Source organism: Bos grunniens, chromosome 10 (assembly GCF_055505025.1).
Source record: "Bos grunniens cultivar Pamir isolate PY7600 chromosome 10, Bosgru_T2T1.0, whole genome shotgun sequence".
Classification (NCBI taxonomy): domain Eukaryota; kingdom Metazoa; phylum Chordata; class Mammalia; order Artiodactyla; family Bovidae; genus Bos; species Bos grunniens.
Genome location: NC_141174.1, coordinates 25,809,190 through 25,821,345, shown reverse-complemented (window position 1 = coordinate 25,821,345; position 12,156 = coordinate 25,809,190). Strand labels below are relative to the sequence as shown.

At 35.8% G+C, this 12,156-nt stretch overlaps 1 protein-coding gene and 1 pseudogene across 33 annotated transcripts in view; one reads left to right on the top strand and one right to left on the bottom strand.

Moving 5' to 3' along the window:
• FUT8 (fucosyltransferase 8) overlaps positions 1–12,156 on the top strand; it is a 361,102-nt gene that overhangs the window by 100,743 nt on the left and 248,203 nt on the right. The window contains exon 3 of one of the 33 annotated variants that reach the window (XM_086320210.1): positions 6,224–6,286. The exons of the other annotated variants lie outside the window; for them this stretch is intronic. The gene's annotated coding sequence lies outside the window, so the exon portion shown is untranslated. The remainder of the gene's footprint in view (positions 1–6,223; positions 6,287–12,156) is intronic. 33 annotated transcript variants of the gene reach the window in all.
• LOC147364170 (UDP-GalNAc:beta-1,3-N-acetylgalactosaminyltransferase 1-like) overlaps positions 1–12,156 on the bottom strand; it is an 87,354-nt pseudogene that overhangs the window by 53,393 nt on the left and 21,805 nt on the right.

The following is a 12,156-nucleotide window of genomic DNA, read 5'->3' as shown; positions in this document are numbered from 1 at the left end:
ATTCATTATGTTCAGCATTACTGATGGGAGATAGCTGTGGGATACTTAAGCCCTTTTGTGAATGAGTTGCCCTGGGATAGTTGGGTTTAAGTCTTGTATTTACCACTTGCTAACTTGATAAGTTTCTTAAACTAATTTTCTGATTTCTCATCTGTTGAGTGAATATAAAAATATTCATCCCAAGGGTTATAGTGAGGGTTAAATAGAATCAACTGCATAAACGTACATACATAGCAGTGTTGTTAGGCACTTAATAAATGTTTTTGTCTTTTATTTTCTTCTAAGTTTCTAATGAAAGTTATCTTGGAACCAAGAAAATAAAGCAAATTCCTGCTTCTGTAACTTTTCACAGTTTGAAAGAAAATTAAACCTATTAGAAAATACTGAGCTGAGAATGCTCTGAAAGACAGTTCTGACTTGGGGAAGGATGGTAGAATTTTTTTTATAGTGCTTTAGTTGGATGGGTGCAGGCATAGTACAACTAGTTTGGGGGAATGGTTGGTTAAGTATAACTCTCAGAGAATTGATCTTGTAGATGAGCAGCCATTGGACAATTTAGATTTTATCAACAGAGTTGGGGAGAAGCAGCCTCCGGAGCATGAGAGGGCCAATGGAAACTTCCCAGATTTTTAGAGTCATCATAGTAGATTTTTCTATCATTGGGTCCTGAAGTCTTTTCCCAACCCCACAGTCCTCTTCCCCAAACCCCAAGTATGAGGGCCCTTTACCCTGGTCATGATTTTAGGCCTTTCTGGCTCTTGATCTCAGAAGGAATATCTTTATGAAACTTCTAAGAATAAGTAAATAAGTATTTTGTAGTGTTAAAAAGTCCTCTAAGTCTTCCTGTCTTCTTTGCACTGTGTTTTGGATCTTGTTATATACCTGCTGTGCAGTAGACAAAACAATAATGTATAATAATGAAAAGCTTCAAAGTAGACATATGGCTGGAAGGGAGGGTTTGCAGCAGCTTTTTTTTTTTTTTTTTGGTCTTATAAGAAGTCGAATGAGATAATTTTTAATACCTAGTTTGCAGACTTCGATATGTGCAAGCAGCTTTTCAAAGCCTACCTGTGCATTTCCGGGAGCTCGGTTTGTGACTGAATGGATCAGCTATTCTCTTGTATCTTTTTAATGCATTACTGGTTTCTAGCAGCTGGTACTTAACACTGTTCAGTTTTGAGTTTGGTTACTTGTCTGTGCTTCCTGTGATTTCTTTGCTTTTATGAGGTACTTTTTGACTACAGGTGGATACAGTTTTCTATAAATATAATCTATGCTTTGAAATTAAATTATCCTTGTCCTCTTTGAATACGCAAATTGTCTTATTATCTGTGAGTTTGCCTCTTGTTTTGTGACGCCCTGTGTTCTTGTAATGCTTGCTTACGTTTTAGTATAAGTATAGACATCCATGAAAGACTTTGGTCTGTTTAGATTTTAGGGAAATGTAATTATTTGGCCATCACATTTAGGATTATTGGGGTGTTTCTTCCTAACTTTTCAGAATATAGAAAAAGAATTGAATTTCCTATTCTTTCCTAATCAAGCTCTCTAAGCTCTTTCCTAATCAAGATCTTGCACTTTTCAAACCAGCTTGCATGGAAAATAATATGAAGTATAGTATATCTGTTATTTCTACATGGATATGCTTACTATAACTATGGAAAATAATTTGATTTACTGTGAAGCTCTTTTAAGGTAAATGTGTCAGATATAATCAATATTTTAGTATTATCATATATACTTAAGTACTTTTCCATAACTCATGAGAACTTTATTTATTTATTTTTTGTTCTGCAAAAGATCACCAAAATTTCAGTAATGGAGCTTTCTCTTTTAGATATTCAGAGGAACTTAGAGAACAGATTTATCTACATTTATATAATTTTATTTAAATTTGTCTACATTTTGCCAGTCACTGGTAAGAAGCTTTCCTTCATGAACCCTACTTTGCTCCTTAAATGACATTTTCCTCCACTTGTGATGTTTGGTACTTATAAAGTAAATGTTCACTGTTCTAGCTTTCTTTAATTTTCTGGAAGGTATTTTTTTTTTAGCCTCTATATCTTTAAATGTTGGGAACTCTGAAAGACATCCATTTTTATTTCTTCTCAAGAAAGTATCTTCATTTACTCTTGATGTTTTTCTAGAAATTCCTGCTATCCACAGATAGAAATGAAAATATGCAAACATAAAATCTCAGCCGTTTAGGATATTTTTAAAATTACCAAGTCAGTTTATTTAAAAAGTTGATTAGATGTGTGGTTTTTTTTTAACTACTGCCCCCGTGCCCCGCCACTTTACTGAGCCATACTTGACAAATAAAATTGTAGGATATTTAAAGTGTACGTTGTAGTGACTTGATCTATGTGGAGTTGTGAAAGAAGTCCCACCATCTAGTTAATTCACATATCCATCACCTCACTTATTTTATCTGTTTATCTTTTGTGTGTGTGTGTATATGAGAACATTTAGATTCTCTCTTAGCAAATTTCAGTTATATAATACAATGTTATTAGTGAGTGTTGTTGTTGTTTATTCACTCAGTCGTATCTGACTGTTTGCAACCCCCTGATCTGTAGCCGACCAGGTCCTCTGTCCTTGGGATTTCCCAGGCAAGAATACTGGAGTGGGTTGCCCTTTGCTTCTCCGGGGGATCTTCCCAAACTAGGGATTGAACCCATGTCTCCTGCATTGGCAGATGGATTTTTTGACAATGGCTGAGTTACCAGGGAAGCCCCATTATCAATGATAGGAACCATGAGAGGAGGTGAACTCAGAGTCTTTCTATTCAGCCATCTTAGTGAACTCTCCTTAAACTCATTCAGCTTTTATTTGCCTGGAAAACCCTTTATCTCTTGTTCAATTTTGAAGGACAACTTTGCTGGGTAGAGTATTCTTGGTTGGCATTTTTTTCTTTTAGCACTTTGAATATACTTCCTTCTGGCCTATAAAAGTTTTCAGATTTTGCTGAAAAAATCTGCTGAATATTCTGTTGAGGTTTTCTTTTATTTAGCATGTGGTTTTTCTCTCACTGCTTTTAACATTCTGTCTTTGTCTTTACCTTTTGATAATTTAATTTAATGGGACTTGGTTGAGACTCATCTTATTTGAAACACTTCAGATGGACTCCCTGTGTCTGGGTATCTATTTCTTTCCTCAGGTTAGGGAGGTTTTCAGCCATTATTTCTTCAAAGAAGCTTTCTGCCTCTTTTTTTTCCTTCTGGGACTCCTATAATGTGTAGAGTCCCATTGGCTTTCAGAGCTAGATGATTTGGGGCCCAATCCCTCAGATGAAGTCTTAAAAGTTGGAGTGGTAGATGTTAGGTCTAAACTCTTCATTTTTCAGGGAGAAGCCAGTAGTTGTGAATTCCTTTCCAATTGTATGTTGCTGTGCTGGGATTGGAGTTTATGAAGAGAATGTTTCTCAGCTTTTCCACTCATTTGATGTAGGTTTTTCCTTATTTACCCTCTTTGCAGTAGTCACTCGCTGGTCTCTGATTTTCTTTCAGAGGAACTTGCATGTTTGGGTGTAGATTCAGTGTATCTGAGGGAGGCAGTGAGTTTGAGAGCCTCTTATGTAGATGTTTTTGACCAGAATGAGATTTGTGATTTTTAGGTACTGAATGAATAATGATCCAGAGAAATGAGATGCTGTTCATATCTTAAATATGATACAGAAATGAGTCTACAATGTGTATAACTTCATTTGTGCTTGTGTGTAATGTAACCTTTTTTAATGTAAGTAGACTATTAGAGAATATATTTGGAATGTTATCAAAAGGACTCAATGTGTTGTTTATTGATATCATACCTATTTCTAGTTTGGTTCATATACTTGTTTCATAAGTATGCCAAGTACATGGCATGGTAAGGGAGAAGAAATGTAAAATGTGAGTTTATGTAAAGATACTTAAGGAAGGAAGTGCAGTGTACACTTTCTAATGTGGTTTTTTTTTTAATGTTAGAAAAAACATTGAAAACTTGGACATCTAAGAAAGCTGAGAAAGCTTCTTGCATTTTGTAACAATTCTTATCTACTAGTTGCAGAGCAAAAACAATAGAAAATTAATTGTATAGTAAAAAAGAAAAAAAACCTTTAACTATGAAGTCCTCCTATTAAATTCTTCAGTTCATTAAACCTACTTTTGGTTATTATTATTTAAAAAACTGTTATTTAGCAGTTCTAAGAAAAGCTTCAGAGCAGCTGTAATTACAGCTGCAGTCTTAGTCAAAATAGGGGTTTTTAAAGGCTCCTCAGTCCCCTTTCGCATCTCTTTCACTCACCCCAAGCAATCCAAATTTAGTTGTCAAAGTTTTGGTGAGCTCAGGATTCCCGAAACTGGAGTGCCATGTGTTTAACTGCATATAGATGCGATGGTTATCTGTGACTCTTTATGAAGGTTCCCAGAAACTTTTTCATTTTCCTGCTTCTCTGTGCACAGTTATATGATTGTTGTCTGTTCTGCCTGTTTCTGCGTTGAATTTTATAGATACATGAGTATTCCAAGCACAGGTTAGTGATTTTTACCAAGGCCTAGGCATCTACTAAGACTATTTAGAGGGATAATAGGTTTCAATCTAAATTAAAGCTAATGTTCACATAATTACACGTTGATTGGAAATACCTGAAAAACTGTATGTCTGTGTTTTTAAAAATTACTTCCTCAAATTTTACTGTAATATAAAATTGCCTTTCACCTTGTCTGAAAACAAATTTGGTAAATTTCTTGAAGCAAGTTCAGTTAGTGAATCAGAAGTAAAATACATATCCATGTTAATGTTTCCCTTATTCTTCCTTCCTCTAGTTTTATGATCTGGGGATGTGGATGTCATTCTGGTCTGGTTTTCACATCATTAGTTGGGAAATGGCTCTAAGGGTTATGAAGAACTGTGACTAAGCACAGGGTTTGGGGCCAGTCTCCCTGTCCCAATTAATTACCATCTCTTTTGCAGATACTCGTTATGCTGAATATTGCTCATGCACTCTAATAATTTAACTTGGGTTCTAACCAATTTTACTATGTCTTCTCAGAAATTGAAGTGATTTGCTGTTGAATCACACATAGGTAATTGAGAGTCTTCTGTCGGTGCTAACAATTTAACAGTTAAGGTAGAAAGGCAACTGAAACATGCCTGCATGTGCATAGCGCCATGTTAGCACCTCTTATGTTAGCGCCATAAGCATCTCTTATCCAAAAGGATAAGGCTACGAAGATGTACAGTTCCTACCTTTAAGTAAAGTAGAAAAGGTGCAGATACGTGCATTAAAATAATAAATCAACTTTTATAGGGTAAATAAACTTGGACTTAAATCCGCAATCTCAGGAACTCTTTAAAATTTAAAAGAAATTCCAAAGATCTAGATCAATGTTTTATTATCACACACAGTAAAACAGATTCAGAGAAGTTGAGTGAACTACATTGTCATTGATTAAATGGGGGGTTTATAGGACATTCTAAATATGAACTCAGTAGTGAAATAGCAAGTTAATGCTTTTATTATTATTTTAGTGTCAGCTTATGTTGGTTGATTGTTCAATGTAGGTTCTTTTCTAGAGAAGCTGCCAATTCGTTTCTTACAAAAGTATAGTGTATATATTAGTGGAATGTGGACTTACATAGGTTATTTTTAGAGAGCGTAGCTTTGAACAAAAACCGTTTTAGAGAATACTGGCAAATTCAAGTGAATAATAAAACATTCATTAAGACAGAATAAGGAAACTATTTACAAAATTGCATAACTTTTAAAACATAATTTGGCTTATAGGCATGAGGGCAGATAGCAGGTAAAATTTGAGATGGAATATAATTTTAATGATGAAAGTACAACTAATTTTGTGAGAATAAAGGAAGAAACTCAACACAAACTTGTAGGAAGGAAAATAAAACTTTGAGACTTTACTAAGATAGGAAAAAGGAAATGTGAAAAGCAGTTCAGTTTTATTTAGGGATCAGTCATACATTTATCTCATTATCAAAACTTGTTGTCAGTGTCTTCTTTGACTTTCTCCCTTCCTTTACTGGTTCTCTCCGAGAAAGGCCCTAGCGTGGTGTGATACAGCACAGTGCCGTTCTGGCTTTGTCACTTATGACAAGCATGGTCTTGGACTAAAAATTTGCTTATTAAGACATACTAAAGTGAATAATTTTTAGTTAGTTAATCAGGCATTTGAAATTCAGGTACTTCATAGAAAATGAGACTATGTCTTTGCTGTGACTATAGGATCATTGGAATAATCAAGTGAAATCACGTGAAATTGTTCTAAAAACCAAAGACTTCACAAAGGTAAATAATATTGTTTTATGCTGTAACTATACATTCAATCTAACAAGACAAATATTTGTCTATCCAATATGTCAGAATTAAGGTTGTAGTTTTGAATTAGGGAAGGTATAGTCCTAGCTTTTAAGATGCTTTTTGTCTAATTTGAGAAAGTAGGACATAAAATATATAGTGCAGTTGTCTACAGTATATGACAAAATATGAAAAGGGTAATGAGAGGTTAAGCTGAACTGAATTTTGGCTTTAAGTTAAAGAGCTGCTTACCTGAATCTACTCCAGGTCCCTGAGACTCAGTACGCCACAAGTGACAGAGTGAGTGTTTTGGCCTTTGATGCATATGTCTTCTGCTTCTTGGGCTTTTAGGTAAGAGTGGACAGATTTTAACATGGGTTGCCACGTGATAGAGGTCTAAACTTAGGCTCTCCAATAGATGCGGATAGGAACTTGTTAATTTTTAGGTGTACAGATATGAGTCAGTAGCTGACTCAAGGTTACAAAGAACATACAAGTTTTAGTCTTGTTGAGTATTATCAAGGAGATATGTTCCAGGTTTTAACGTCTGGGTTGGATACTTTGATAGGGGCATAGAGGATTAAAAGGGGACTTTAGGAACATCTGTTTTAACCCCCTTGAATATACCTTTTACAGGGTCCCAGAATTAGCTTGACTGTTTTTCATGCTGAGGAATCTTCTGGTTATGTCACGTAGTACACTTTCTTATGGGCTCTTGTGTTTGTATTTTTTTTTTGGCTCCGAATGACCTCCCTCCTGTTGTTGTGTATTCTTTACCTTTTGTTGCATATGCTGCAGGTTTGGCTGAAGGGAGAACCTGTTGATGCAGCAGCCAGGAGTAGAAAGAGGAGAATGATAGGTTCAGGAAGCAGGACAAGAAAGGAAATTATAATAACAGTAATAACTAATACTTATTAGCACTGAAGTCCCAGATGCTTTTCTAAATGCTTTTCTTATATTAATAATGAGATGAGTTAAATGAAACATAATAGTATTTACCCATGTTACAGATAAGGGAACTGAGCTATAATGCTTTGCACAGTGGAAGGCAGAGTTCATGATTTTTGGTTCTAGAGAGTAAACCCTTAGCACTGTCACCGATTGCTTCTTAAAAATAACCTGGAGGCCCCTTTGTGAAAAATTCTCTGCCTTTTCTTCTCTAAATGTGATAGCCATTAGAGATAAAAGATGAATATTTTAAGGCTGGTAACTTGGGTTGGGTGGTGATGCTGGTGGAGGAGGTGAAATATTACAGAATTTATTCAGCATTTTAAGACTGAATGATGGTATCAGAAAGGAAGGAACCTGAATATAATCTACTGTGCAAATCAGGGGGAAAGGGAATTTTGGTGAAGACCAGATTTTGTGATGCTACAGAAGCATGAAAGCTTGATACAGGAAGTTTAGTCAGGGCTTATGGTCACTGGTTTAGGTAGATCAACACTGTACAGTAGAAATACAATGTGAACCATGCATGTAATTTAAGATTTTCTGGTAGCCACATTAAATAAGGTAAAAAGAAATAGGTTAAATTAGTTTTAATAATGTATCTTATTTAAATATTATTTAAAATAATTAATAAAAAATAATGAAATATTTTGCCTTCTTTTATTCCTACTGAGTTTTTGAAGTCAGTGTGTATTTTACGTTTAGGGCATTTTTCAGTTTAAACTAGCCGTATTTCACATGCTCAGTGGCCACATTTGGCTACTGACTGCCTTATTGGACAGTGCATTTTTATACCATTAAAAGATGGGTTCTTTAAAAAGTTTCTGATTGAATTACAACTAGATGGCTTATTCTTCCTTTGTGAAGGAGTGGAGGGCAGTCTGGGGCCTAAAGGTATCCCTATTCAGTTGTGTCCAGAGAACCTGCTCATTACGGGGAACGTATTTTTTTATACTTAGTACGAAGAGAGTGGGGAAAGATTTACCAAATGTTTAGGTTTCGTATCATTTGAGATGTGTGGGTGTTACGCAGTTAGAGGGACTTCTAGGCCGTTCCAAATAATTTCTGTGGTCATATTAGTTCTGGGCTCTGGTTTCCATTATAAAGAGCAGAGTGCTTTTTCTGTATACAGAGCTCTGAAAAAGGAGCACACAGCTCTTGAAATGTGGTGTCTGTTGGTTCAGGGACTCTGCCACCATGTAGAACCCTTCACAACATCACTGATTTCACTGATGTGCTTTTATGGGATTTGATATGTTTAAAGTTGCGTTATTCCTCAGGCAGGGATTTCTAAAATCTGCTTTTTCTTTAAAAAAAAAAAAAAAAGAGAAAATCTCCCACTAAATAAACTTAATCACATAAAAAAAAATGACTAAATCTTTTGTAACTATTAAAGTGTAATATGCATTCTTTGTAAAAATCTAGATAATGGAGTTAGCTACTTTTACATGTTTAATGAACAGATCTCTAGCACAGGGAAGTGTTCAGTCTGTGTTCAGTCTTTGGCTTCCTCCTGCTGTAATAAGATTCTTTGGGCAGTAGCTCTCCGGTGAATTAGACTCTCTGTATGGAACAGGTAGTGAAGAGTTTATTTCCTTTAAAGAGACAGTGAACAAGTGAGAAGTATGTGTTCTTTCTGCCTAAGTTATATATGTATATTGTTCTGTATTATATATCATATGTTTGACTAAGAGCCTAATTTGAATGCATTTCATTAAAAATCTTCTTAGTTATCTGTAAAACTAAGATTTATTAAACTAAGTACAAGAGTTGCATTAACTTGTTGAGAGATACTAGGTTAAAATACAAGTTCTGTTCTGTACAGTTGAACAGAATAGTGTACACATTATCATAATCAGTAATTTTCATTTTCTGAGTTTGTAGTTTTAGTGGTATGCTGATGTTATCGGGCTTCCCTGGTGGCTCAGATGGTGAAGAATCTGCCTGCAGTGCGGGACACCTGGATTCAATCCCTTGGTAGGAAAGATCCCCTGGAGGAGGAAATGGCAACCTCCTGGCAAGTATTCTTGCCCAGAAAATCCCATAGACAGAGGATCCTGGTGGATTACAGTCCATGAGATCGCAAAGCATCAGACACGGCTGAGCGACTAATGCTTGCTTTCATTTTTTTTGACATTATCAGTGAATTGTGTTTTACTTGTGAATGTAGTTGTGGTTCAGGTGGGAGCAGGGTAAGGGATGTTTGTGGAAACCATTGCTTACCATTTCGGGGATGGGTTGTGGGAAGAGCAAGCGAGAAATATATTAATACTTGAGAGATAAGACAGTAGCCACATGGGAGCAATTTGAGATACTGGGAAATACATATTTTGAGAAAAGTTAGAGTGTTTTAAAAAATGTACAAAACTTAATCCTTAGGAACATAATCAAATTTTATAAAATTTGAGTAGGAAACATTAAAGAGTATTAGAGAACTTTGAATTTCATATTTATTATGTTCATATTTTGTGTGAATATGAACATAATATTCAAATATAGAGTCTTGTTTTGAATTGACCCCTTGTGGCTTCTTAGACTCATAACTAAGGATCATAGTCCTTATGTGTGGAGAGTTCCAAGACTGAGTTTGTCAGATTAATGCATCTAAAGTCATTCAGTGTTAGCTGTTTACATTTTATCAATCTGTATCTTTATATTTTCTGCTGGAAGGTTAGCAGTCATATTGACCCTTGTCAAGGAGTTATTAGTAATTTATAATTCTAAAGTGCTGTGAAAGCATTAAACACTCTTTAAGTATTATACTTATTTGAACATTCCTTAATACAAAGTAGTTTATTCATCAACCCCTACTTAGTTTTGGTTACTATAATTACCTGTTCTCAGATGTCTGTCAGAGAAGGCAATGGCACCCCACTCCAGTACTCTTGCCTGGAAAATCCCATGGACGGAGGAGCCTGGTAGGCTCCAGTCCATGGGGTTGCTAAGAGTCGGGCACGACTGAGCAACTTCACTTTCACTTTTCACTTTCATGTATTGGAGAAGGAAATGGCAACCCACTCCAGTATTCTTGCCTGGAGAATCCCAGGGATGGCAGAGCCTGGTGGGCTGCCATCTATGGGGTCGCACAGAGTCGGACACGACTGAGGCGACTTAGTAGCAGCAGCAGCAGCAGCAGACTGTCTGTCATAGTCCTGTGCCTGTCCTTCTTTAGTTCTTAGCCTTGTAGGAACATTTGTGAGTGTGCTCTTAGGTCATTCCCCATGACTGACCTGGGCATAACTCAGGAAAATTCTTGTGAAGGGTGGTTATGACTGTGGAATGGTTTTGTATTGACTGTTGTTGCCTGGCTTCTTGAGGATGTTAGCTTAGGTTATAGAGTTCAGATTTTGGAGTTACTTGGTTTCTCATGAATCCTGTCTCTTCTCCTTTACCACCTCTAGGCAACTTACTTGCCCGGGCAAGTTGTTAAACCTTAGTTTCCTTAACTGCAATTTGAAATAATAGCAACTGCCTCTTAGGGTTGTTAGGAGGACCCCCATAAAATAATATCTCTAATATTATTATCCCTCTACTAGAGGGATGATAGCACTTTACTGTTTGTTTTTGAATAAAGATGACTTTTTTTTTAGAGTGGTTTTAGGTTCACAACAAAATTGAGAGGGAGGTATAGAGGTTTCCTGTGTGCTCTTTGCCCCTGCACATGTATAGCCTCCTCCATTTATCAACAGTTTCCACCAGGGTGGTACATTTGTTACAGTTGATGAACCTGCATTGCCACATTGTAATCAAAAATTCATAGTTTACCTTAGGATTGACTCTTTAGGTTGTACGTTCTGTGAGTTTGGACAAATGTATAATGACATGTATGTATAATTATAAATCCATAAAGAATATATTCACTGCACCCGTCCCCCCATATCCTCTGTGCCTTTTCATCACTTCTCCCCAACTTCCAACCCTGGACTATTCCTAGTCTTTTTACTGTCTCCATAGTTTTTTGTTTTCCAAAATGGCATATTAGTTGGAATCAAACAGTTACGTAGCCTTCTCAGATTGACTTCGTTTACTTTAAGGTTCCCCCCATGTCTTTTCATGACTTGATAGCTCATTCCATTTTAGTACTGAATAATATTTCATCGTCTGAAAGTACCAAAGTTTACTTATCCATTCACCTACTGAAGGACATCTGGTTGCTTCCTAGATTTAGCAATTATAAATAAAGCTACTCTGAACATCTATGTGCAGGTTTTTGTGTGGCCATTAGTTTTCAACTAGAAGCTACTTTTATTGAGCATTTATTTATTTTAGCTAGACACTGTACTATATTTTATATGCAAAATATCATTTAATTCTTGTTGTTTAGTCACTCAGTCATATCCAACTCTTTTGTGACCCCATGGACTATAGCACGCCAGGCTTATGTACATATAATAGATTGTGCAGAATTTATAGCCCATAGTAATATGTGTCCAATAACTGATTGCTGTTATTTGATCTCTGTGTTAGTTCTAAGCGTGTAGTTTAAGTAGAAATTGAGGCTTTTAAGATGAGACTGACAGTGGGCATTCTGATCAGACCTCAAAGACTTAAGAAGTTGACAGTGGATTGAAGGTGAAGTGTATAGCAAATTGTAGTTCAAGGATAATCCACATGGTAATCATTTAGGAAGCCTGTTAAAATGTAGAGTTTGGGGTTCATTTTCAGAAACTCAGACTTTATGAATCAGAATCTCTGGCCATGGAGCTCAGGTTCTATAGTTTTACAAGCTTAATAAGTAATTCTGATTCACTATGAAGTTTGAGAACCTTATTTTTAATTTATTCTTCCTGATTAAAAAAATAATTCTAGTGATTTTAAATAGTTGTGTTTTTTTGATATAATAAGCTTTCTATTGGTGATGGAGCTGGTAAACTTTTTCTGTTAAAATTTTTCCACGTTATGAGGGTAGGAAG